Genomic DNA, 23,089 nt, shown 5'->3' with positions numbered 1-23,089 from the left:
CTGGAAATTGAATTGGAAAGACTCTGAAGGAAAACATAGTCAAATCATTAACCCTTTCCACCTTATGAGAATAAATAGTAACCAGAGATTGGTAACCTAGAGCTATTTTAAGGAATATGGATTGCTTTTTGAGGACATAGCTAATGTCATTTTTCCAAAGTAGAATATTGGCCTTACAGAAATGATGGGAAAAATGCTAAAAATGGATTTTCACCACTTGCTGCTATTCCAAATGAGATGCTACATTTCCAATGAGTCTTCCATGGAAAAAAAAAAAGCAAGTTAGTGAAAATAAGAATTTCCATGTGTTTATGAAAGGACACCATGTTCTTGCCAGTAGAACTGGTAAAACTCCCCCTCCTCACCAAAAAAAAAGGATAACAACAACAACAACAATTTTTTAAAAAGATAAAAAGTAAAGAAAAAGAAAAAAAAAGCAAGGAAAACAACCAACACTGTGACCACATTGAAAAGTTGAATATCAGGTTTAGCTCTGTTAGAAAAATCTAAAGACATCCAGGCAATTTTCAGATGCATTTAAGGTTTTGTGTTTATCTGCTTTTTGTTTTATTTCTGTTTTATATCTGTTGCTTACAACAAAATGAGCATTGACATCCTTTAAAATCGCCAATACTTTTTACACAAAGAGAGTACGCCATAATTTTAAAATCTAAGAGTGTTTGTGTTACCCAGTCTAAGAACCCAGGGTTTAGAGTTTAGTTTCTCTAGGAACGTAGATTCAAATCTTTTCACCTCTGCCATCTATTCCTGTTGGTCACTTATCACTGTAAACAGGGGAAGAGTATTTGATTACGCATCAATAGAATGGCATGAGTTATAATTCCACCTTATTTTACTCAATCACCTATTGAAAGTCCTGTTGCTTCTATTAGGTACCCGTGTAACCTTGGGAGAGGCAGTTTTCCTGTGGATTTCTTGTCTTCCCTCATTTGTAACCTACTGGGTGGGATTAATTGATCTCCAGGGTTCCCTCCAATTTTAGTTGCTGATCTAAGCATCATCTTGGAGATCTGAATCAACTCTGTAACGAAGCAGGAAAGTTCTCATTTCTTTACACCACATCTGCTCAGTTCTAATTCTAGAACTGTGTGCTTTTCTTAAGATGTCAGGTGCCACAGAAATAGGCCCTTGAGAGGCAACATAGCTAAATAGTTAAGGGAATCAAGTAGAATCAGATTCCTAAGGTTTGAATTCTTGCCTCTGTTACTAATAGCTCTGTGACCTTAGTAAGTTATCGCATTTGTGTGTCTCTATTTTCCTCATTGTAAAGCTGGAAGAGTTCACCTCACAAAGTTAGGGTTAAGAATACTGTGTTAACATATGCAATGTACTTAGGGAAGTGCCTGGTGAGAAATAAGTGCTACATAAGTGTTTGCTATTATAATCATTCGCTCTTACAGAACTTGAGAAAGACGCTGAGAGCAAACATTTGTATTTAACACTGATCCTAAAGTACTATCCATTCATTGGAACTTAACATTTAATCAAAGCTTAAAAAATGAAATGGTGGTGATAAGATTATCGTAATTTGCTGATGATAGAGTTGTCTATTTTGAAAACGCAAGAGGAGTAAATGTTAAGCTATCACAAAGAGTAAAACATTTTTAAAAAGCTGTAGCTTTTCTGCAGAACAACAAAGGTTTAGAAAAATAATGGGGAAAAAAAGTTCCATGCACAATGAAAGCAATGTATAAAATACCTAGGAATAAATGTAACAATCGTTTAACAAAAGAAAAAAAATCTACCAAGAAACAAGATAGAAAACTTAAATTAATGGAAGGATATACTCTAGCTGTAGATTTGAAAACATATTATTATCAAGATGTCAGTTCTTCATATTTTAATATACTTCAGAGCAATGTACTAAACAATCTCACCTACTTAAAATATGTGAATTTTGTTATATGTAAATTATGGCTTAATAAAAAAAAAACTCCCTCATGTCCCCATGTGTTTTCAAACTGACAAAATGATTGTGAAATTCATCTATAAAAATAAACATTTGAAAAATGCCACAGAAATAATTTGAGATGCATTATTCTATTAAATAATAGTGTAAGTATATATTTGGAACCGAAAGGGGTATTCAGTTTAGCGGAAAAGAATGGATAGTTCATGACTAGATCCAACATGGTAGCCAGCCTCTGAGACAGCCTCCAGATACTCCTTGTCTCCCAATATTCATTCACGGCCTTATGTCTTCCCCTCAAACATCGAATCGTGCTGACCTGTGTAAAAATAGGATATGATGAAGATATACGTATGGCCAATAGACACATGAAAAGATGTTCATCATTGCTAATCATCAGGGAAATGCAAATCAAAACTACACTAAGATATCACCTTACACCCATTAGATTGGCAAAAACATCCAAAACCAAGAGCGACAAATGTTGGAGAGGTTGTGGAGAAAAAGGAACCCTCATACACTGTTGGTGGGAATGCAAACTGGTGCAGCCACTATGGAAAACAGTATGGAGATTTCTCAAAAAGTTAAAAATAGAAATACCCTATGACCCAGCCATCCCACTACTGGGTATCTATCCTAAGAACCTGAAATCAGAAATCCCAAGAGTCCCTTGCACCCCTATGTTCATCGCAGCATTATTTACAATAGCTAAGACGTGGAACCAACCTAAATGCCCAGAATCTGATGATTGGATAAAGAAGATATGGTATATATACACAATGGAATACTACTCAGCCATAAAAAAGGACAAAATTGGTCCATTCGCAGCAACACGGATGGACCTCGAGGGTATTATGTTAAGCGAAATAAGCCAGACAGAAAAAGACGAACTCTATATGACTCCACTCATAGGTGGAAGTTAACATATTGACAAGGAGATCTGATCGGTGGTTACCAGGGAAAAAGGGGGGTGGGGGGAGGGCACAAAGGGGGAAGTGGTGTACCCACAACATGACTAACAATAATGTACAACTGAAATCTCACAAGGTTGTAATCTATCATAATCTTAATAAAAAAAAAATAGGATATGATGGAAACGCATATTTGTGACTTTTGGTGACAGGCCGTGAAAGACATTGTGACTTTTGTCTTGTTCTCTTTTTCCATCACTTGCCCTGAGGGGGAAGCCAGCTACTATGTTCTGAGGATACAATCGAAGCCTCAAAGGAGAAGCCCATGTGATAAACAATTGAGCCTTCTTATCAAGAGTCAGAAGCAACTTACAAGCAGTTTGAGTGAGCCATCATGGCAGTAAATCTTCCAGGCTCAGTCAAGCCTTCAGATGACTGCAGCTTTGGTGACATAGTGACTGTAACCTCTTTAGAAAGTCCAAGCTGGAACCGCCAGTTAAGCTGCATTCAAATTCCTGATCAAGAGAAACTCTGAGATAACAAAGATTTATTGTTCTTTTAAGTCACTATGTTTGAAGTGAATTTATTATGAAGTAATAGGTAGCTAATATATATCTGTATAAATAATTACATGGATTGCATATGATTATATATATACTAATATATAAACATACATAAAGAATATATATGAATATATATTTATAATATATAAAACAAATATATATGAATAATATACAAGGATAAATAATCATATGGATTGCACATTGACAGGAATAGAGAGGCTATCTGATAATCATCTCTTGTCAAATATTAAATTACAGACATAATAGAGATATAAATTTTGAGAAGTATGAAACCAACAAAGTATTAGAAAAAACATATTAGAATGAACAATTTTGGATTTGAGGGCTTTTATAAGCGTTATATCCAAAGCAAATATCATAAAGAAAGATATTTACAGATTTTTAATCATTAAATATAAACTATTTTTGCATTAAATAGTACAATAAGCAAAATGAAAATGGGTTTATCTCAAGAATAAATGGCTGATTTGCATTATAAAATACATCTTTGAAATTATGATGTCAAACTGGGAATAGAATTCGATGTTTTAAACATACTAAAGACCAAAACAAATCTCCGAGATGTAAAAAGCTTACTAATGAAACATTAAAAACATTTCCATTTTAATATGTAACAAAACAAGAATGTATAACATTACCATTTTCGTTTAAAATTCTAGTTGGGGTTCTATTTTATTTTTTATTTATTTATCTTATTTATCTATTTACTTTTTGAGGAAGATTAGCCCTGAGTTAACTGTTGCTAATCCTCCTCTTTTTGCTGAGGAAGACTGGCCCTGAGCTAACATCTGTGCCCATCTTTCTCCACTTTATTTGTGGGAAGCCTACCGCAGCATGGTGTGCCAAGCGGTGCCATGTTCGCACCCAGGATCTGAACCAGCGAACCCCGGGCTGCTGAATCAGAACGTGTGCACTTAACCGCTGCACCACCTGGCCAGCCCCTCTAGCTGGGGTTCTAACTAAGGCACTTAAGAAATTAAAAACAATATAAATGGCATAAAAATGAAAAGGAATAAAATAAATCTGCCTCATTAATAGATGTTGCCATTTCCTATAAAGAAAAAAAGTGTAAGAAAATTATGAAAAGAGAGCTAAGCAATTTTGTCGGGATATCTAATCAAATAGAGAAATCAATTGCATTTCTAATCACCAGAGATAAACAGATAGGAAATTTAAAAAAAGAGATAACTCAGCAAAGCAACAGATATGTAGGTACAGACCTTACAGAAGATCTCTATGGAGAAATTTGTCAAACTTTATAGAGAAACTTGTAAATCTTCTCAGTAGATATTAAAATGTACCTAAATAAAACAAGAAAACTTTATTGATAAGAAATATCAACATTCTAGTAATGTTCATTCTACCCAGTTTGATCTATAGATTCAATGCAATTCCAATATAAATATCAGCAATATGTTGGTTTTTTTTTTTCTTTTTAGGAAGATCGGCCCTGTGCTAACATCTGTGCCAATCTTCCTCTACTTTGTATGTGGGATGCCACCACAGCATGGCTTGACAAACAGTGCATAGGTCTGTGCCCAGGATCCGAATCGGTGAGCCCCGGGCCGCCAAAGCAGAGTGCACTAACTTAACTGCTATGACACTGGGCCAGCCCCAATATGTTGGTTTTTATGTTATATTAAGGAGAATAAAATTTGTATTTGAGTATCAGAGAAAGTAAACATGTGAGTCATTGTTTTGATGTTGCACTGTTATTCAAAAGATATCACAGGCCAGCCCCCATGGCGTAGTGGTTAAGTTTGATGCCTTCTGCTTTGGTGGCCTGGGTTCAGGGGTTCAGATCTTGGGCACAGACCTACACCACTAGTTCTCCACGCTGTGGCAGTGACCCACATACCAAATAGAGGAAGACCGACACAGATGTTAGCTCAGGTATGAAATGTACAGTTTTGAAAACTACTGTAACCTTGCAAAGCAAATATCCATTAATTCAGAAATAGGAATTATACTAGTTTGCTGGAGCAGCCATAACAAAGTACTACAGACTAGGCAGCATAAGCAACAGAAATTTAAGGTGTTGCCAGGGTTGTTTCTTCTGAGTCCTCTCTCCTTGTCTTGTAAATGACCATCTTCTTCTCCCCGTGTCCTCGTGTGATCTTTCCTCTTTGTGTGCCTGTGACTTAATCTCCTCTTCTTATAAGGAGACCAGTCATATTGGATTAGGGCCCACCTGCATGTTCTCATTTTACCTTAATTAACTTTTTAAAAGTCCTACATCTGGGGGCTGGCCCGGTGGCCGCGTGGTTAAGTTAGCGCGCTCCAGTGTTTCATCGGTTGGAATCCTGGGCGCGGACATGGCACTGCTCATCAAATCACGCTGAGGCAGCGTCCCACATGCCACAACTAGAAGGACCCACAACAAAGAATATACAACTATGTACCGGGGGGCTTTGGGGAGAAAAAGGAAAAAAAAATAAAATCTTTAAAAGTCCTACATCTGAATATACTCACATTCTGAGGTACTGGAGGTTAAGACCTTCACACATAAATTTTGAGGAGACACAATTTAGCCCATAACAGAAATTAAAGATTCTCACATTCAAGTGAAAAGATGACTGTTTTTGTTTGACTCTTCTGATGAACAATTGATGACAAGAAAGAGGATTTTAAAGTTAATATTTTCCTTATAATTGAAAATACACTGATAGAAAGCATAAATAGAAATTTTGAATTATATGCCAATCATAAAGCCACTTTCAGTTTATTGTTAGACATCCGCAAGGTACAGATTATCAGAGGAAATATTACAAAGCCATTGTACAAATTTATATTTTAAGTTAAATTCAAACTTACGCAAAAGTGATTTCTATGAAAGTTAAATTGTCTTAGAAAAATTGTTCCTTGAGAATCATCAACTTTAAATGTACTAACATTTATATTTTTAAATAATCTATTTGAAATTTTTCCTAAAGTTTTCATACCCTATAAAATACTCCCAACAGCTCCAGTAACAATTGGGTCAGTAGAAAGATTCTTCCTCCAATTAACAATTTTCAAAAAATATTTGCAGGGGCCGGCCCCATGGCAGAGTGGTTAAGTTCTCACACTCTGCTTCGGTGGCCCAGGGTTTCGCTGGTTCAGACCCTGGGCGTGGACATGGCACCACTCATCAGGCCACGTTGAGGCAGCGTCCCACATGCCACAGCTAGAAGGACCCACAACTAAAATGTACAACTATGTACTAGGGAGATTTGGGGAGAAAAAGCAATAACAAAAAAGATTTTGCAAATGTGCATTTGCCAAGAGCAAACGATGCTGCTTTCAATCGTATCTTATGGAAAACGGAGCTGTTAGATATAAATTGTAATAAACTAATAAGTGAATTTGCAGAAAAGTGAACCATAAAAATCTTATAATCAAGAAATCACATTAATAAAGTATTATTACTTAGTACGTTATATAAAATAATGACATCAAAATACTAATTTTATGAAATTTGTAAGTTTATATCGTTACTCATATAACACTGTTTTTCCTATTATGTTTTATAAGAAATAATATATTTTAAAGGATAAAACTTCATACTTTAGTAACTTCAATGATACTTTTTCTGCACTCTTTAAAAAGGTGCCCCATGTTTGCATTTTGTACCCTTGGGTCCTGTAAATTATGTAGCTAGTCCTGCCTGGCAGACCTGGGAGAGTATCAGGCCGCAAGGGAAGTTACTCTGAAATTTACCCCTAAATGTTCTCTTTACAAGTACATCAGATAACCTAACCTTGGGACACTGGTAAATTAACATGACAAAGAGATTTATGCTTTCAGAGAAATACAAAATAGATCAGGGCAGAGATATTTAAGAGTCAGAATGTCTCCACGGCCTGTAGGATTGACCTAATTTAAGCTATTAAAATATACATGAAAAAATTTACCAGTGAAAAGGAAGAGCTCTTCAGCCTGAAAACACTGAAGAAATCGAATCTCAGAAATAAATCTGGACAGAGTCGATCCACAGATGTTTCATTCCAGAGAAAGTCTTATTCAAAGGGCTTTGTGCCTACTCTGGTTCCATTAAACATGCTTCTGCTATTGTGATTTACTAAGCAGCCCTCTGATTTTTCCATTAGGGTTACAGGCTGGGACATAATTTGCCAAATGTGCTTTGAAGACTATTCTATTTTATTAGATCACTTGATAGTTCTGTTTCTTATCATAAATGAATAATGTGCCCAAACTGGTGTTATGTTTTGAATAGCATTGTTATTTTCACTAGCTAAACTTTAATTTACTTCCATCCTGAAACTATGTAAACCAAAGGAATTGATGTAAAATAATGAGACCAACCAATAAGAAAATTATAAATAAGATAACATTTATCAGTATTGATCATCTCCTTGATTTTGTTAGGTTATTTGTTAGTTTTGTTGGTTTTATTTTATTTTGTTAGTTTTATGTTCCTCAACGTAACTGTAATTAGAATAAAACTGAAAGCTTCTACCTAATACAAATTCTTAGAAAAACACTTTCCCTTCTAGATCTTATGAATCAGAATCTCCGAGAATTGTTTCTTTTAGCAAGTTACCAATTTAACTAGTATATAATCAGGACAGGAGAGATACAGGAATCGGTAGTTCGGAGCCACTGCCTCCTTTATAGGGACTGAATGTTTAGGTCCCCACGAAATTCATATGTTGGAATCCTAAACTCCAATATGGTGGGCGTAGAAGGTGGTGCCTTTGGAAGGTGACTAAGTCATGAGGGTGAAGTTCTCACGCATGAGATTAGTGCTCTTATAAAACAGCCTCCAGAGAGCTCTCCCTTCACCATGTGACAACACAGTGAAAAGACAGCTGTCTATAAACCAGGAAGTAGGCTCTCACCAGATACCCAATCTGCCGGCACCTTGATTGTGGACTTCCCCACTTCTAGAACTGTGAGAAATAAATGTTTGGTGTTTAAGCCACCCAGTCTATGGTATTTTTGTTAAAGCAACTCTAACATATGAAGACAATATATTTCCCTAACTTTTCCAAATTTATAACATCCCGTCTGGACTTTATCCTATTTTGTATTCTGCTCTCTGCCAGTTTTAATGCTTGTTAAGAGTAATGGTATCAAATAATATAGCAGGTAGCTAATATATAATACATACCATTCAGTTAGTTAATAACAAAATTGAATTTAAATGGACAGGACCCATGGAGAAGGTCGTTCTTTGAAATAGAGAGTGAATAGGGACATGGTAGCATTCGGCCCCAGCCATCAAACCTAACTGCTTTTCCTAAAATTCATACTGAGGAGCTAATTTTGTTGTGTTATTCTTTTATTGAATATAGTCATTTTTTGTGGATAAAAAGATCTTGCAGTGGATGAAAAGCTGATAAAATGCAGTAGCATGAGTAAGCCTAGCCCTGCCCTGAGGTCCATAAGCCATGGGAAGAGTTTCCAAACTAGGAAGGAATAGATGTAGACACAGGCGCTAAGTATAGAATCAAGGATTGAAGGATAAAACTGATAAGATAAATGAGTTTGGGAAATTAGTAGGGAGAGTGGTCCTGTGAAAATGCCTGGAAAAGATGTTATTCTTTTCATTGTCTACCTTTCTGTGCCGTGATACATCCAGTCTCTGCTGTATTTAATTAGTGAAAAACTTTAGGTTATGGAACATTCACGAGATAGAAGTAAGATCCTTCAGTTCACAAATTATCAAAGCACTGAACAGCAAATCTGAATATTAACTTACCAGTGGTCTAATTCTTCTCTGATAAAATAGTGGTTTATTTTCTTAGGTCGTCTAATCTGACGGGGGGTATAGAGGTTGCTTCCTCAGCACTTTGGCGTATCATTTACAAAGACACCCCTCACCCTTTCTAGATGGGTGCTCAGCCAGAGATCTCATGTCACATGGTCATCAAATCACACCTGTTGCTATGTCCCAGGATTTAATATGACCTCCTCTCTTATTCATGGCCACCAAACAGGTATCGGATTAAGGACCTCAGAAGCTTATACTGCAAGAGTAGTAACTGAACCTCTCCCGTGGTTCAAGACTGAGATATTGCAAGGTGAACGCCAAACAGTAATTCAGGAAATGGAGACTGATGGAAAAGTCTTCTAAGTGAAAGAGGATGTAGAAATGAGAGAATCCAGGAGACAAAGGCGTGAGAAGATTAGGCAGATAAGCAAGGGAAAATAGGGGAAATCCTGGCAGCAGGCACTGTGTTCAGTAGCTAAACTTCACACGTTCTTCTTTTTAAAAGCACAGGACAGTTACATACCCAATGTGAAAAAAGTCTATCACTTTCCATACCAAAGTTATGGGTTTCTGTTAAGCACTCAGTCACCTCTCAGCATTCAACATCTAATTTTCTGAAGGAGTAGGGAAAATCGTTATCTAAAGGATGAATGGAAAGGGAATTTGTTCGCTTATCTATCTTAATAGTCCTCAGAATGATTACTCTCTTCAAATATTGATCATCTCTGTTTTGCGACTGTTTATATATGACAAATAAATTTATTGTGCCTACTCTTCTTAGCTCCAATTGTTTAAATTAGCATATCATTTCATTTTATAAGTTGAGTATCTTTAGTTAGTCCTGTAATAAACTTCCTGAATTACAGTAATAACATGACTCATGCCAGAGAGGGTGTATTTTATGGTTGTGTAGGGAAATTTTAAAGTTAGAAAAATCAATGATTGTTGAAATGAAGAGACAGGTTGGTAAAAACTACGGCACGATCTGTGTTTGCTTTTAAATGGCTCTGTTAGTAACAGATCATAAATTAAAATGTATAAAACATCATTCTATCATTTAAACTTCAAAATTAGAGGAACCTGATACAATTTTGGAAGTAATTCTAGAAGTGTAAGTACCTTTTAAAAATACGTTTAAGCCCATTTTACTTCTTGGGACTATTTCTAATGTCATCTAACACAGACAATGAAAACTGGACTCCCCTCAGGCCAGCAAACAACATAAAATCTTTTAGAATTCTTCAGCGTTTGAATGGCATGGACTAAAATGGAATTATCTGGTAAAACATAAAAACCAAAGTTTTGTTAATATTTGTTTAGATTTTTTTTTCTTGCTTTATTCAGTCTCCATGCTGCTTGCTTCCAGGACAAGGATCCAAAGTCTAAGATTCCAGGGAAAGACTATTTAGCAGAATGTTTGGTCTCTTTAATAAATGAAAAGACAGGAAATAACATAAAATAGCACTATTACATGAAATTTCCACCATAGATTTCCAGCTCAAAGAAGCTTAAATTGAGAGTCCATTGGTCTGCATTTCTCCCCATTTTTCTATATGGGTGAGGAAAGGGTGGCCGCTGGAAGTATTTGGGACAATGACGAGTTACAGAATTCCCCCTTTCCTTTCCTCTTCATTAGTTACCACCTATTTTTCTCCCTCGGGATTCTATCAACATCTAAAATCTCCAGTCTCCCCTGTGACCAGGTATCCTGGAATTTCACTAACCTTTTGCCCTTCAACCACAGTGAAAGAATGTCTTAATTTCTTCAAAGAATGAAGTAACAACTTACAGATTATCTCTGTCAGCATTTCCTCTACATTCATTTTCATTTTATTGAAGTAACAATGAAATCTAATGCTTTGATGGACAGAGAAAAAGGACGGAACTTGCTTGTCAAAATCAGGCCTGACCTTTTGAAACAAACCAGGTCAGATCTTTGCACTTTGGATAGATCATTTCACACAAAAGCAAGACTGATATCCATATCATGGCAAGACCAGAATTATAACATTCCATCAAAGTTTTTTTTTGCTTTTTTTTTTGGTGAGGAAGATTGTTCCTGAGCTAACATCTGTTGCCAATCTTCCTCTTTTTGATTGAGGAAGATGGTCTCTCAGCTAACATCTGTGCCAGGCTTCCTCTAGTTTGCATGCGGGATGCCACCACAGTATGGCTTGACGAATGGTGTATAGGTCTGCTCCCAGCATCGGAACCTACGAACTCCAGGCCACCAAAGCAGAGCACATGAACTTAACCACTATGCCACTGGGCCAGTCCCCAAAGATTTTTTTAATGGGTTTTATTTCTTAGAGCAATTTTAGGTTCACAGCAAGATTGAAGGAAAGGTACCGAGATTTCCCATATATCTCCCTGTCCCCACACATGCATAGCCTTTCCTGTCATCACTATCTCCCCTAGAGTGGTATATTTGTTGCAACTGATGAAACTACATTGACTTTTCAAAAAGAATGTTTTGTACCCTATTTTTTAAAATAAAAGCTATATATGTTTAAGGTGTACAACATGATGTGTTTTTTTTTTTTTGGTTTTTTTCTCTTTTTTGCTGAGGAAGATTATCCCTGAGCTAACATCTTTGCCAGCCTTTCTCCACTTTATACATGTGTCACTCCCTCAGCATGACTGTCAAGTGGTGTAGGTCCATGCCCGGGATCCAAACCCATGAGCCCAGGTCACTGAAGCAGAATGCACCAAACCTAACCACTACACCATGAGGCCAGCCCTACAGCATGATGTTTTGATACACATATAGATAATGAAATTATTACTATAGTCAAGCTAACTAACATATCCATCTCTTCACAATTACCTTTTTTTTGTGTGTATGGTGAGAGCACCTGAAATCTACTCTCTAGAGAATTTCCAATATTCAATACAGCATTATTAACTATAGTCATCATGCTGTATGTTAGATCTCTAGACTTCTTCATCCTACATAACTGCAGCTTTGTACACTTTGACCTACATCTCTCCATTTTGCCCCCCTCCTTGTCCCTTCTATGTGTCCGACGTTTTTTGATTCTACACCTAAGTGAGATCATGCATTATTTTTCTTTCTGTGGCTGGCTTATTTCACTTAGCATAATGTCCTCCAGATTCATCCATGTTATCTCAAACGGCAGGGTCTCCTTTTTTTAAGGCTGAATAAGATGTATATACGACAACTCCTTCATCTAACCATCCATCAATGGACACTTGGGTTTTTCCCATGTCCTAGATGTTATGAATAATGCTGCAATGAACATGAGAGTGCAGATATCTCTTCAAGGTACTGATTTCATTTCCTTTGTTTTATACCTTCTTTTTGGTTTTTTAAAGAGAGCGCTGTTTTCTATTAGAATATGTCAGTTTTTATATACAAATCACTATTTGTGTACAAAGGAATACTAAAGCAAGACAATTCAGTTGAGCCTTCAAGGCATATGTTCACTTGAGAGAATCTTAATATATGATCCCCTAGTAGAGTAAGTTTGCTTTGGCTCACAACTATGTGGCAACATATATCTAGCTCTTAGGATAGACCTACGATTCCAGAATTTCAGTCAAGCATATACAGTCATGCATTTGCTTTTGCTATAGGTTAATGCCATTTGTACTGACACTTTCTCTAAAGTGAATCTTTTCTTTTTTTGAAGACTGGCCCTGAGCTTACATGTGTGCCAATCTACTCCTATTTTGCATGTGAGACCCCGCCATAACATAACTTGATGAGCAGTGTGTAGGTCTGTGCCCTGGATCCAAACCCAGGAACCCTGGGCTGCCAAAGTCAAGCATGCAAACTTAACCACTATGCCACCAGCCTGGCCCCTAAGGTGAACCTTTTATGTAATAGAAATGCATTTCTTTGTCACATGGTTATTTACTGCAACCTTAATATAATGGAATCATAAGTTTAATGTGTTATTTAAATATTTTCTAAAACCCATTAAAATAAACATCTAACTATTAAAGTCAAAGGAGCATATTTAAGAACCATCGAAAATCACCTTGGGTGACATGCTTTGGAAACACAAGGGTAAAACATGATGCTAAAAACATCCTCATTGTCTTGGTAGATTCCCCATTCTGGTTTACGCTCACTCCACTTTCCTTAACTTTAGGTACTCCTAGGTTTGTATTTATTTGAACTGTTTTGACAACATGTCTTAAAAATTATAATCTGTGTTTTTATTTCCAAGTGATTGAAGAGATGGCTTAACTGGTAAGAACAGATGTCCCACTGTTTTCTGACCATAGAGGCAGCTCTTTGTTTTTTGTTCTAATAGTAAAAGTAGAAAAAAATCCTGAAATATATTATGCTAATATTTATTTTAAAGGGAAGTGCTGTTTGGGAGAATGATGCCTGTTTACATCAGATGGAAATCGTATTAGTACAGACACTTTTTTTTCTTCCAAGCTCTAAATACACTCTTGTTCAAAGGGCACAAAAGCATCATAAAAGCTTAGTTAGAACCAGACAATTGCACAGCTTTGCTTTTGTCTGACTCCATTTGAATCGGTTGACTTTTAAAATTGAATGAGAAACATTGTTTCCTGATGACAGAGGAGAGCATAAAAGGCTGGGAGTACAATATGGGATAGCATTACTCACCTTGGAGAACGCATATTCCAGGTGCTCTCTGCCCGATCATTCTTCTCACAGGTGAAGAGTTCAAATAATAGTAGCCCTGATTCCTGAAACGAATATCAGATGAATTTCAGGGGAGGAAAATCTTAAAGAGGAGAGAATAAGTGAGGTAGGGAAAGAAAATAAATGAAAATCGAAAGAATAAAATGAATAAGAAAAGTTTACGTTAAAAACAGAGAATTGCGAGGCACCCTTTGCAAAGATGATGCTAATCTAACCCAGCTAGTGGATTATTTCAGTTTTATCTTCTGAAACACTTAGGCTGAAAGTTATTCTTGATGATGATAATTCAAACCTCGCAGGGCCATTGCTCCAGGAAATATAGGGCTTCAGCATTTCATGAAATTTACAAACACTGTTGTGAATAATATTTGGGAAAATAAAATGGAAACAAATTAGGAAGCCAGGCCTTAGTTGTCAAGCACGTGAAACAGGTCATGTGAATCTTCAGAACCAAGCTGCCAAATCTTTTGAAGAGCTGCTATTGTTGGATCTTTTCCTGGTCTAGCCTCCCTTTCCCCACTACCCTCTACAACAACTCCCGGGCCTTTTACTTCATTTCCCGAGTCTGAGTATTCTTGCTGCTCCCAGTTTATGTAAGAAAGATTCAATCTCTGTGGCATCTTCTCTGTCCAATAGTACATATCTTCAGACTTTACACTAGTCATTCCATGCTTCCACGTTACTGACTGCCTATGGATAACATCTCTCATGCATGGTAGAGGCACTTCTTCCTTCAATTTTAGTATTTTGGATGAAATATTACAGTCATTGAGGTATAGACTCTCAAGGTATGAATCTAAGACGCAGATAAGGTAATGAGAATATTTAGATCCCGAAAGTTGAAGATGAGAAGCTCTTTGTTTTGTCACTCATGCTAGCCATTATGCAGCTGCCTACAGAAAGAGAGTCAAGTAGTTAAAAGGAGAGTTTCCATAGTTAATGGTCCTGGATTGAAGCTCTGCTTCACAACTTACTGGTTGAGAGACTTCGGCTAAATTACTTACTTCATCTGTAAAATGGAAATAATAATTATAGCTACTTAGTAATATTGCTATGAGTCTATAATTGAGATAACACAGATAAAATACCTGGCATATTTTCTAGCATGTAGTAAGCATTCACTCTGGCATGTGGTAAGCTATTATTATTCTCTGTTGTTATGGTTGTTACTACACTACCAACAAGAAGAAATGGTGCTGAGTAAAGTGACCAATTTATATGGTGGTGGCAATGGGGAAGAGCAGACTAAGTAAGACAGGGTTCTGGCAGGGAACCGATAATGCACTCAATGAACTCAAAGGGTTAATTGAAAAGAGTTCAATCGAGGGACTATTTGCTGATGTAAGAGCAAGGGTAACACAATCATAAAGGGATGGTGAAATGCCCAGAGTCTTGCAACAGTAGGGAGCCCAGCTATAAACCCTGGAAGCCTGGAGAGGAGAGAAGAGAACGTTACGTTACTAGAACCCAGAGAGAGCTATAGATGTTGGAGAGGGGTCGCCCTGCAAAAGCTATGGTTAAAGAGTGACAGTCCAGCAAGAAAGTGGCATAGGGCTATATAACCACTCTCTGTTCTTCTGCTGGTAACTCTCACTGAGAGAGGACAGCCAGAAGCCAGAGAGCCAGACCCGAGGCTCTGCAGTTCTTGTAACTCTTGGGTAGAAAGCAAGGCAGAGAACGAACCTGGGGGGACAAGCAGAGAATAATACTGGTGGGCAAGCACACCACAATTTCAATTTATTTTTCAAAAACTTCAATTCTTGCCAGTATTATGAAAGCAGGATTTAATACTTGTTATGTAGAGTACCTCTAAAGTTGCTTTGTGGGGCCCTGGAACTTTGTGGATTGGAGCTTGGATCTTTGACTTACAACAATACTGTAGGACTGATATCTCAGAATTCCTGGGAGTATAACCTCCAAGTACTTATATTTTGCTTTTGAATAGTAAAAAGCCCAGTTTTCTGTCAAACAGGATATCATTCCTAACAAGCAGATTTTCTGTCAATGTATTAATTTCAACGATTCGATTTGAAAGTTTATATCAATAAAGTTAAAACCAGATATTACACAGAAATTCAATGTACTTCTTGGACATGTGTCCATTGTTTGAACCAAACCTACTGTAGAAGTCTCTACTATGACTCCAAGACTGTAGCACCTTTCAAATAAAGCTCTCCATTTTGTTTATTGTATTATTTCAAAATAAATGTGACATTTTGAAATAAATTTGGAAGTTTGTTATTAACTATATTATTATGAATATTTTACAGGTATTTTTAATCCACTTTGGCTGCTTGGACACTCATGTTGGGGTCTACTGGTAGCATTAAGTATGGAAAAATGCTGAGTAGCATTTAATATTTGCATTTTAAGTTGTCTCTCCTGAATCATCATAACTCATTTCAAATTGACTGAAAAAATTAAAGCTAGTATATTCATTACTCTGAACAGTTCATTAAGAAGATTCTAAGACATTAGAAGTCTTTTTTCTCCAAAAACTGAACTTGAAATTTCTTGGAATGAGATATCATGTGTGAATAAAAAATTGTCAGCTCAATAGACTTCAGGGGAGATACAAAGTGAAAATGAAATTCACAACTATTAATACAAGTAAATATGCAAGTAAATATTTGCCGTTTATTAGAAATAATGAACTCAACTGCAACACGCAGAAAAAAAAATTGGGCAAGGTATGATTAAACTCACGTGCAAAATATTCCAAATAGCATGGCTAACGTCAACATCCAAAAATGTCATTCATTCCACACTCTCTGACCAAACCATGTCCCATTAAAAAACAAAAAATAAACAGTTCAAAGAGAAGATCAGGAAGCACTTGACATAATGATTCTACCACAATAAAATATTTACGATTGTCTCTTTCATTCAGGAAACTATTTGATACCATCATGGAGTGAATAAAGTTGGAAGCGCGGAAAGGGTATTGACGTCAACACATGCTATATTAGAGAAATAAATATTGAGAGAATGTTTAGAGAATCCCATGACAATGAAAAAAATGCACATTCACTTCAAACAAACGCATTAGGAAAATTTGACAGTTGATGCACTTTTTTAAGAAAAATGTTATTGGTATTAAGAAATAAAAATATTAACCTTATATTTTTATTAAGAAAGTAATCTTAAATATTGCTGCTTAATTTTTTAAAAAATCTATAAATTCCACATTCTCTAACCACTCCCACTCCACAATTCTGCCTCTACTAGAAACACCACTGATAGTAGTCCAATATTATTAGATGTTCTATTTCATTTATGCATTTATAGTTGTGTGATGGAGGCCAACACGACCATAAAAATTATCAGAAAGTATTGTGGAAAGTTACTAGGAGTCAAAGAAAACTTTGCTCTGTCTGTTTTTGAGGTGGCAAAGGCAAAAAAGAAATAGTAACTCAATTAATTAAAATCAAAAAAAAAATTGTGGGAGAGAAAAGGAATTCAGCGCTATGTAACTCTAGGTAGATATCATCTATATCAAGATTATCTCATCTGATTCCAATCTGGGCACTAATTCTTATGATGCATTTCTTCCTGTGAAGTGGCAGTTATCTTGGTATTGCAGCTGTCAGGAGCACACACTGTTTCTCCTCTGGTTTCTTGCTTTCAGGAACTGGATGACAAGTAACTCCTCCAAAAGAGCTCAGGGCTGAGAAACTGTCTTTCTTGTTGACCTTTCACATCTAGATGAAACATCCACTTTAAGTGATAAAAATTTTACTTGAAAAATCATGATGGATTCCAAATTCTTTAGAACTTCCCTGGACTGCAGTGAAGAAAAGAAATATTCTCTAAGTCTGAAGGTCTCTATTCCTTGGCTTCAAGGTACAGAAAAAATCTTACAGGAAACAAGCAAAATTCTTACTTTCAATTTGTGAATTCCACCATTTGAAATGCATTCCTTTGGATTCTAAAGGAAATAGGTGAGTTTTCCAGCTTTTTTCAAGTGAATCTGAAAAAACTTCCCACAGAAACAAATAAATTTTGATGAGAAGGAGTGAAGTCAGACATAAATCTAGAACCAACCAGACTAGAGAGAGATATTCTGTTTGGGGCTTCTGGGCATCAAAAATCACAATCTGATAATCCCAGTAATGAGGGGAGAGGAGAGCGAGATCTCTTAAAAGAAGGATTTAATGATAAAATCTCAAGGTTAAAAAATATTTCAAAAGCACATTATACTAGCATAACTCCTGTTCATTTGTTGAATTAAAAGGAAATGCGCAGTAGGTTTCTGGGAAGAATTTTGAATCTCCCTCAATCCCTATATAGAAAACCAAAATGTTATTGAGAAAATTACATCTGAGTAAAGACACAAAGAAGATGAATGGATTAGTCACAGAAATATCAGAGAAAAGGGTAATCCAGACAGAGAAAACAGTTCCAGGAGGCCTCACAGCTGGAGGGAGCCTTGCGTGTCTGAGGGAGATTGTGGGGAACAGTGTGGCTAATGCAGAGGAAGAGAGCTGAGAAGCAGATGAGGTTGGAGTTCTCAGGGGGAGGCAGCTCATCCCTGGGCTGTGCCTCCTCCTCTGTGTGAAGTGGTGACTCCTAGGAAGATTTTAGTCCCTGGAGAGGTGAACTGTGTGTAACATGATCCCTCTAACTGCTGTAATAAGACACGTTTGTGTGACCTACTCCAAAGGAGCTAAGAAAAAGGACATAGAGAAAAGACAAGGAACACTAAATTATTTATACTGGAATTTTAGGGAACAGGAAAAGGGAAAATTATGAGTTTTTTCTACTTTCTACACTCATGGTTGATTTCACTTATTACTATGACAATGCATTACTTTTGTAATAAGCACAATCCTATATATGCGTATGTATATATGTTATATATGTGTTATATATGTTACATATATTTTTAACTTCCTGGATTCCAACGCACACGTGCTGCATAACCATCTCCAGTCACCATTCTAGTCACCCAGGAACTATGCTGTGTCCTCCCCCAAGTCAGTCTTCTTATTCTTGGGCAGCTTTTTTTATTAAACAAGTTTTCCTCATTCTAATCTACATTCTGCTTTCCTGTAACTTCTCTGCAACCTGTGCTAATTTTCATCGTTAGGAGACACAGAGAACGGGTTTAATAATTCTTCTACAAGACATCTCCTCAGGTCGCTGTAGAGAGGCGCCGGAAGTTGGAGAAGCCGAAAGAACAATCAACACATTTCGCAACTTAACCAAAGTCTGGCCCTGCACAGTGGGCAGAAGTAACAGTGACAATAAGAGGAAGAAATAAGCAACGAAAGAAGTGGAGTGGGAACATGTCCTTATCTGGGATGTAAAAAGAAACTGCCTTGCATGTTGGGCAATCTTACCACATCATAGGTAAGTGATTGAGAAATGTGAGGTCCTGGTCAGCTACTAAGGGAAGCACCAATGAGGAATGATTGAGAAATTAAGTCAAGAGAGGACTTAACACCCTCTTATCGGTCTCAAGAATTATTTTTAGAAATGTTATCTCATATTTTCCATGCTTGTATTATTTCTTGACCTTCTAATTTTACACCTGACTGCCCTGAGTGGGTGTATGTGCACGACGGGTGGGGAGTTAAAAGAGGAAGTGGCATTTTCAAAGCACAAAGGAATAAAAACTTCCTAGACTCAAGTATAAGAAGCCAATAATCTCTCTTCCCACTTAATCATTCTGCTGCCGTTAAGTGGACTTACGTGACCCTCCCACAAATGGAAAAGCACTTAATAAATTGCAAACTATTATAGAAGTGTTAGTTAAATAAAAAGAAATATAACATCTATAAATAAATAAAGGGTGTATTGATCGTGCTTGCTAAGAAGAACCTCAAACGCATGGGAGATGCAGAAGAAAACATGAGAAGGCCTTTTGCTTATTTGAAGCCTTGTTTCTCGTAAATGAAAAGCTGAGCCTCTCACTGAACCCAAAGTATCCTGTCATCTTAGAGGATGCCCTTTATAATAAAAAATTTGATTCAGAAAGCATTCATTTCTTAGTTTATGTAAGGTATGGGACTGGAGGTATATAGAATGGAAAATATTTTTCTGTTTTCCAGAAGTCTCTCATGGAAAAGCACATGCAAACACTAAATGAACACCACCAAAACTACAAGTGCAAACCAACAGTAGAATCACAAATGCTGGTGGAAGGCAGAGTGATCAGAACAACATCAAGATCACTGAGATAGTCAATGTAGGTGGAGAGAAACTGTGAAAACTAAAAATGAATTCATTTCCCAAGAATGATGACTCTTTACTTACCAAAAAGTCACTTTTTTCCAAGCGAGGCTGAAACCCAGAAGAAACACAAGCAAAAGTCTAATATGTTCGTAGACAAGTATTATAATAATAATCACAACTACTATCTTTATGTTGGTTAAGCTCTTTCTAATTTCTAGGAATAGAGCTAAGTATTTGACATGCTTTAAATGAATTAATTCACTCAACAAACCAATCCAATTTGTCAGAGATTGCAATGGTTAGTAGAGAAGGAGCTAGCCCCAAACAAGGTCTGCTCGCCTCCACCGTCCAAGCTTTACAACCAACAGTCTCCAAATTGGCTGTGCAGATCTCTGTAGGGATATAAAATGACCTCTTGGGGTATGAGAAGAAAATATGAAAGAGGTTCATTTCAATTTTTGTGTTTCTTCCTTTAAAAATGGTTTTTGTATATATAAACTATATAGTTTATATAGTGTATAAATATAAAAATTTACATATACTGTGGGTTGTGCTTAAAATATGTAATGATCAGAATGTGCAATCTGAAAAGCTTGGAAAAGAATGCTTAAACTATTAAGCCATATGGCCCCAAAAGTTAGACCTACCAAAAAAGCCATATACAAATTTCTTTCAAAAATTCATTTCTAGAACACTTTTATCAATTTTGTTAGGCCAAATAAAAATCTTCTTGTAAAATTCAACTTCCATTTTGCATTTTAGAAAAATTGTTAGCAATTCTGCTATTGTAGTAACTCAAATCCCCGTAGATTAGACTTGCAAATTACAAGGGAAAAGGGACTAGTGGAGGCAAAATGATATTATCTAGAAGTTTGAATTGATATAGATCGAAACGATTTTAAAGACTGTTATAAATTGCAAGTATCAAATCTTTAAAATAGTCCATTTGGGGCCATTTAATATACATTTCACTTGATTGTAACATAATACATCAGGCAATGAGCAAAATGAGGACCTTCTTCATGATGAAATGTTTCCCTTCTGCTCAATATTTTCTGTTTTAAGAAAATAATCTGAACACTGTATATAAGAAAGATCTATCACAATGGATAAGTGTATACAGTAAGTGGCACAATAATAACAGCTATTATTATTGTACTGTATTAGTTCCCTATTACAAACCACCACAAATTTAGTGACTTAGAACAATATGAATTTACTAGCTTACGTTTCTAGACGTCAGGAGTTGTAAATGGGTTTTATGGGCTAAAATCAAGGTATCTGCAGAGCTGTATTCCTCCTAGAGGTGCTAGGGGAGAATATGTGTCCTTAACTGTTGCAACTTCTCAAGGTCACCTGCATTCTCTGGTTTGTGATCCACATTCAAAGCAAATCACTCCAACCTCTGCTTCTGTCATCATTTCACCTCCTCTCACTCTGAGTCTACAGCCTAACTCTTAGACTGGGGCCACATCTAGGAGAATTTCCCTATCTTGGGATCCTAGCTTAATCACATCTGCAAAGTCTCTTTTACATTGTAAGGTAACATATTCATAAGTTCCAGGGGTTAGAACATGGCATCTTTGGGGAGCCATTATTCAGCATACTCCATGGTTTGACCTCTGGCCCTAAAGATTTCTGTCCATCTCACCTGCAAAATATATTCATCTCACCTCAAGATCCTCAAAATTCTCAAGCCATTATAGCATCAACTCAAATCCAAATCTCATATGTGTCTCATGAGCTCAAAAGTCCCAAATCCCAAATCTCACCATTTAAGTCATCTAAATTAGGTATGAATGAAGCTCTCGGTATAATCCATCATGGGGAAAATTCTCTCCATTTATGCCCCTGCGAAACTAGAAAAAATGTTATCTGTTCCCAAAATACAATGGTGGAGCAGGGATAGGATAGCAGTTAATAGTTAAAGATATTCCTCATGCAAAGGGATAAAACAGAATGAAAAAAGTAGTCACCAGTCCCGAGCGATTTCAAAACTCCAGGTGGGCAAACTCCATTAGGGTTGAAGGCTGGGAATAATCCTCTGTGGCTTGAGTATCTGTCCTCCTCTGGACCTGTAGCTCTGCTCTCTGAGTTGTCCTTCCTTTTTTTTTTTTTTTTTTTTTTTTTGAAGGATAGCATATGTTTGAGGCCAAGTAGTTTCATCAGCCTGCTTCTTGCCTATAGAATTTTTGGGGTCAGATAGGCTTACTTCATTTATCTTCTCTTTGTCTCTTTCAGTCCAAGCTGGTAGTATTTCTGTTGTATAACATCCTAAAAAACCTCGTGGGAGGTTCACTTCACTAGGCAAGAGGCTTCTTCACAAATCTTCCGTGGATAAACGCATCTGTATTCCCTGTCTCTACTGAGATGGTTGATGGGCTTCCTCATTCATGTACTTAATCTCTTCAAAGGACTGTTTATGTGATTGAATTCTGACCTTTTGGTCCTTGTGAGGCACTAGCAGAATCTTGTCCAGCCACATGCTTGGCTTTCTCTCCAGAGCACGCTTTTCTGGCCATGAATCTCCTAATTTTAACATGTTTTGAAATCTGGATAGGCTGAGAATTTCCAAAATCATCAAGTTTTGGTTCCTTTTTGCTTCTGAGTTCTTCTTTCAACTTACCTCTTTCTTCACATTTTGCTATAAGCAGCAAGCAGAAACTAGATTGCATTCTCAGCAGTTTTCTTGGAAATTTCCTCAGACAAATATCCTAACTCATCATTTACAAGTTTTGCTTTCTACCTAACCTCAGGACAAAATTCAACTACATTTTTTGTCACTATATAACAAGGATCTTCTTTCTCTCAATTTCTGATAACTCTGTCCTCATTTCCTTCTGAGCCCTCAACGGCAATGATTTAACGGTCATATTTCTACTAAAATTCTATTTATGATGATGTAATTATTCTTTAAATGATAAAAGTTTTCTCTGCTGCACTCCTTATTTCCTTCTGTGTCTTCACCAGCAGTATCTTTAATGCACATATTTTAACCAATAGTCTGTCTATGATCTCAGAATTTTCTAAGATGATACAGGTTTTTTCCTACCATGCTCTTCCCTATTCTCCCAGCCTCTGCCCCTTACCAAATTTGAAAGCCAGTTCTACATGTTTAGGTAT

At 36.6% G+C, this 23,089-nt stretch overlaps 1 long non-coding RNA gene across 1 annotated transcript; it reads right to left on the bottom strand.

Moving 5' to 3' along the window:
- Positions 1 to 536: 536 nt before the first annotated feature.
- Positions 537 to 22,496, bottom strand: LOC103552378 (uncharacterized). The gene is made up of 5 exons (XR_011522941.1): positions 21,943 to 22,496; positions 13,751 to 13,833; positions 4,646 to 4,726; positions 3,215 to 3,372; positions 537 to 2,249 (listed from the first exon to the last, which is right to left on the bottom strand). It is a non-coding gene; the product is annotated as an uncharacterized lncRNA (long non-coding RNA).
- Positions 22,497 to 23,089: the final 593 nt, after the last annotated feature.

Source organism: Equus przewalskii, chromosome 10 (genome assembly GCF_037783145.1).
Source record: "Equus przewalskii isolate Varuska chromosome 10, EquPr2, whole genome shotgun sequence".
Classification (NCBI taxonomy): domain Eukaryota; kingdom Metazoa; phylum Chordata; class Mammalia; order Perissodactyla; family Equidae; genus Equus; species Equus przewalskii.
Note: the sequence above shows the minus strand (reverse complement) of the source record. Positions and strands in the feature narration are given on the sequence as shown.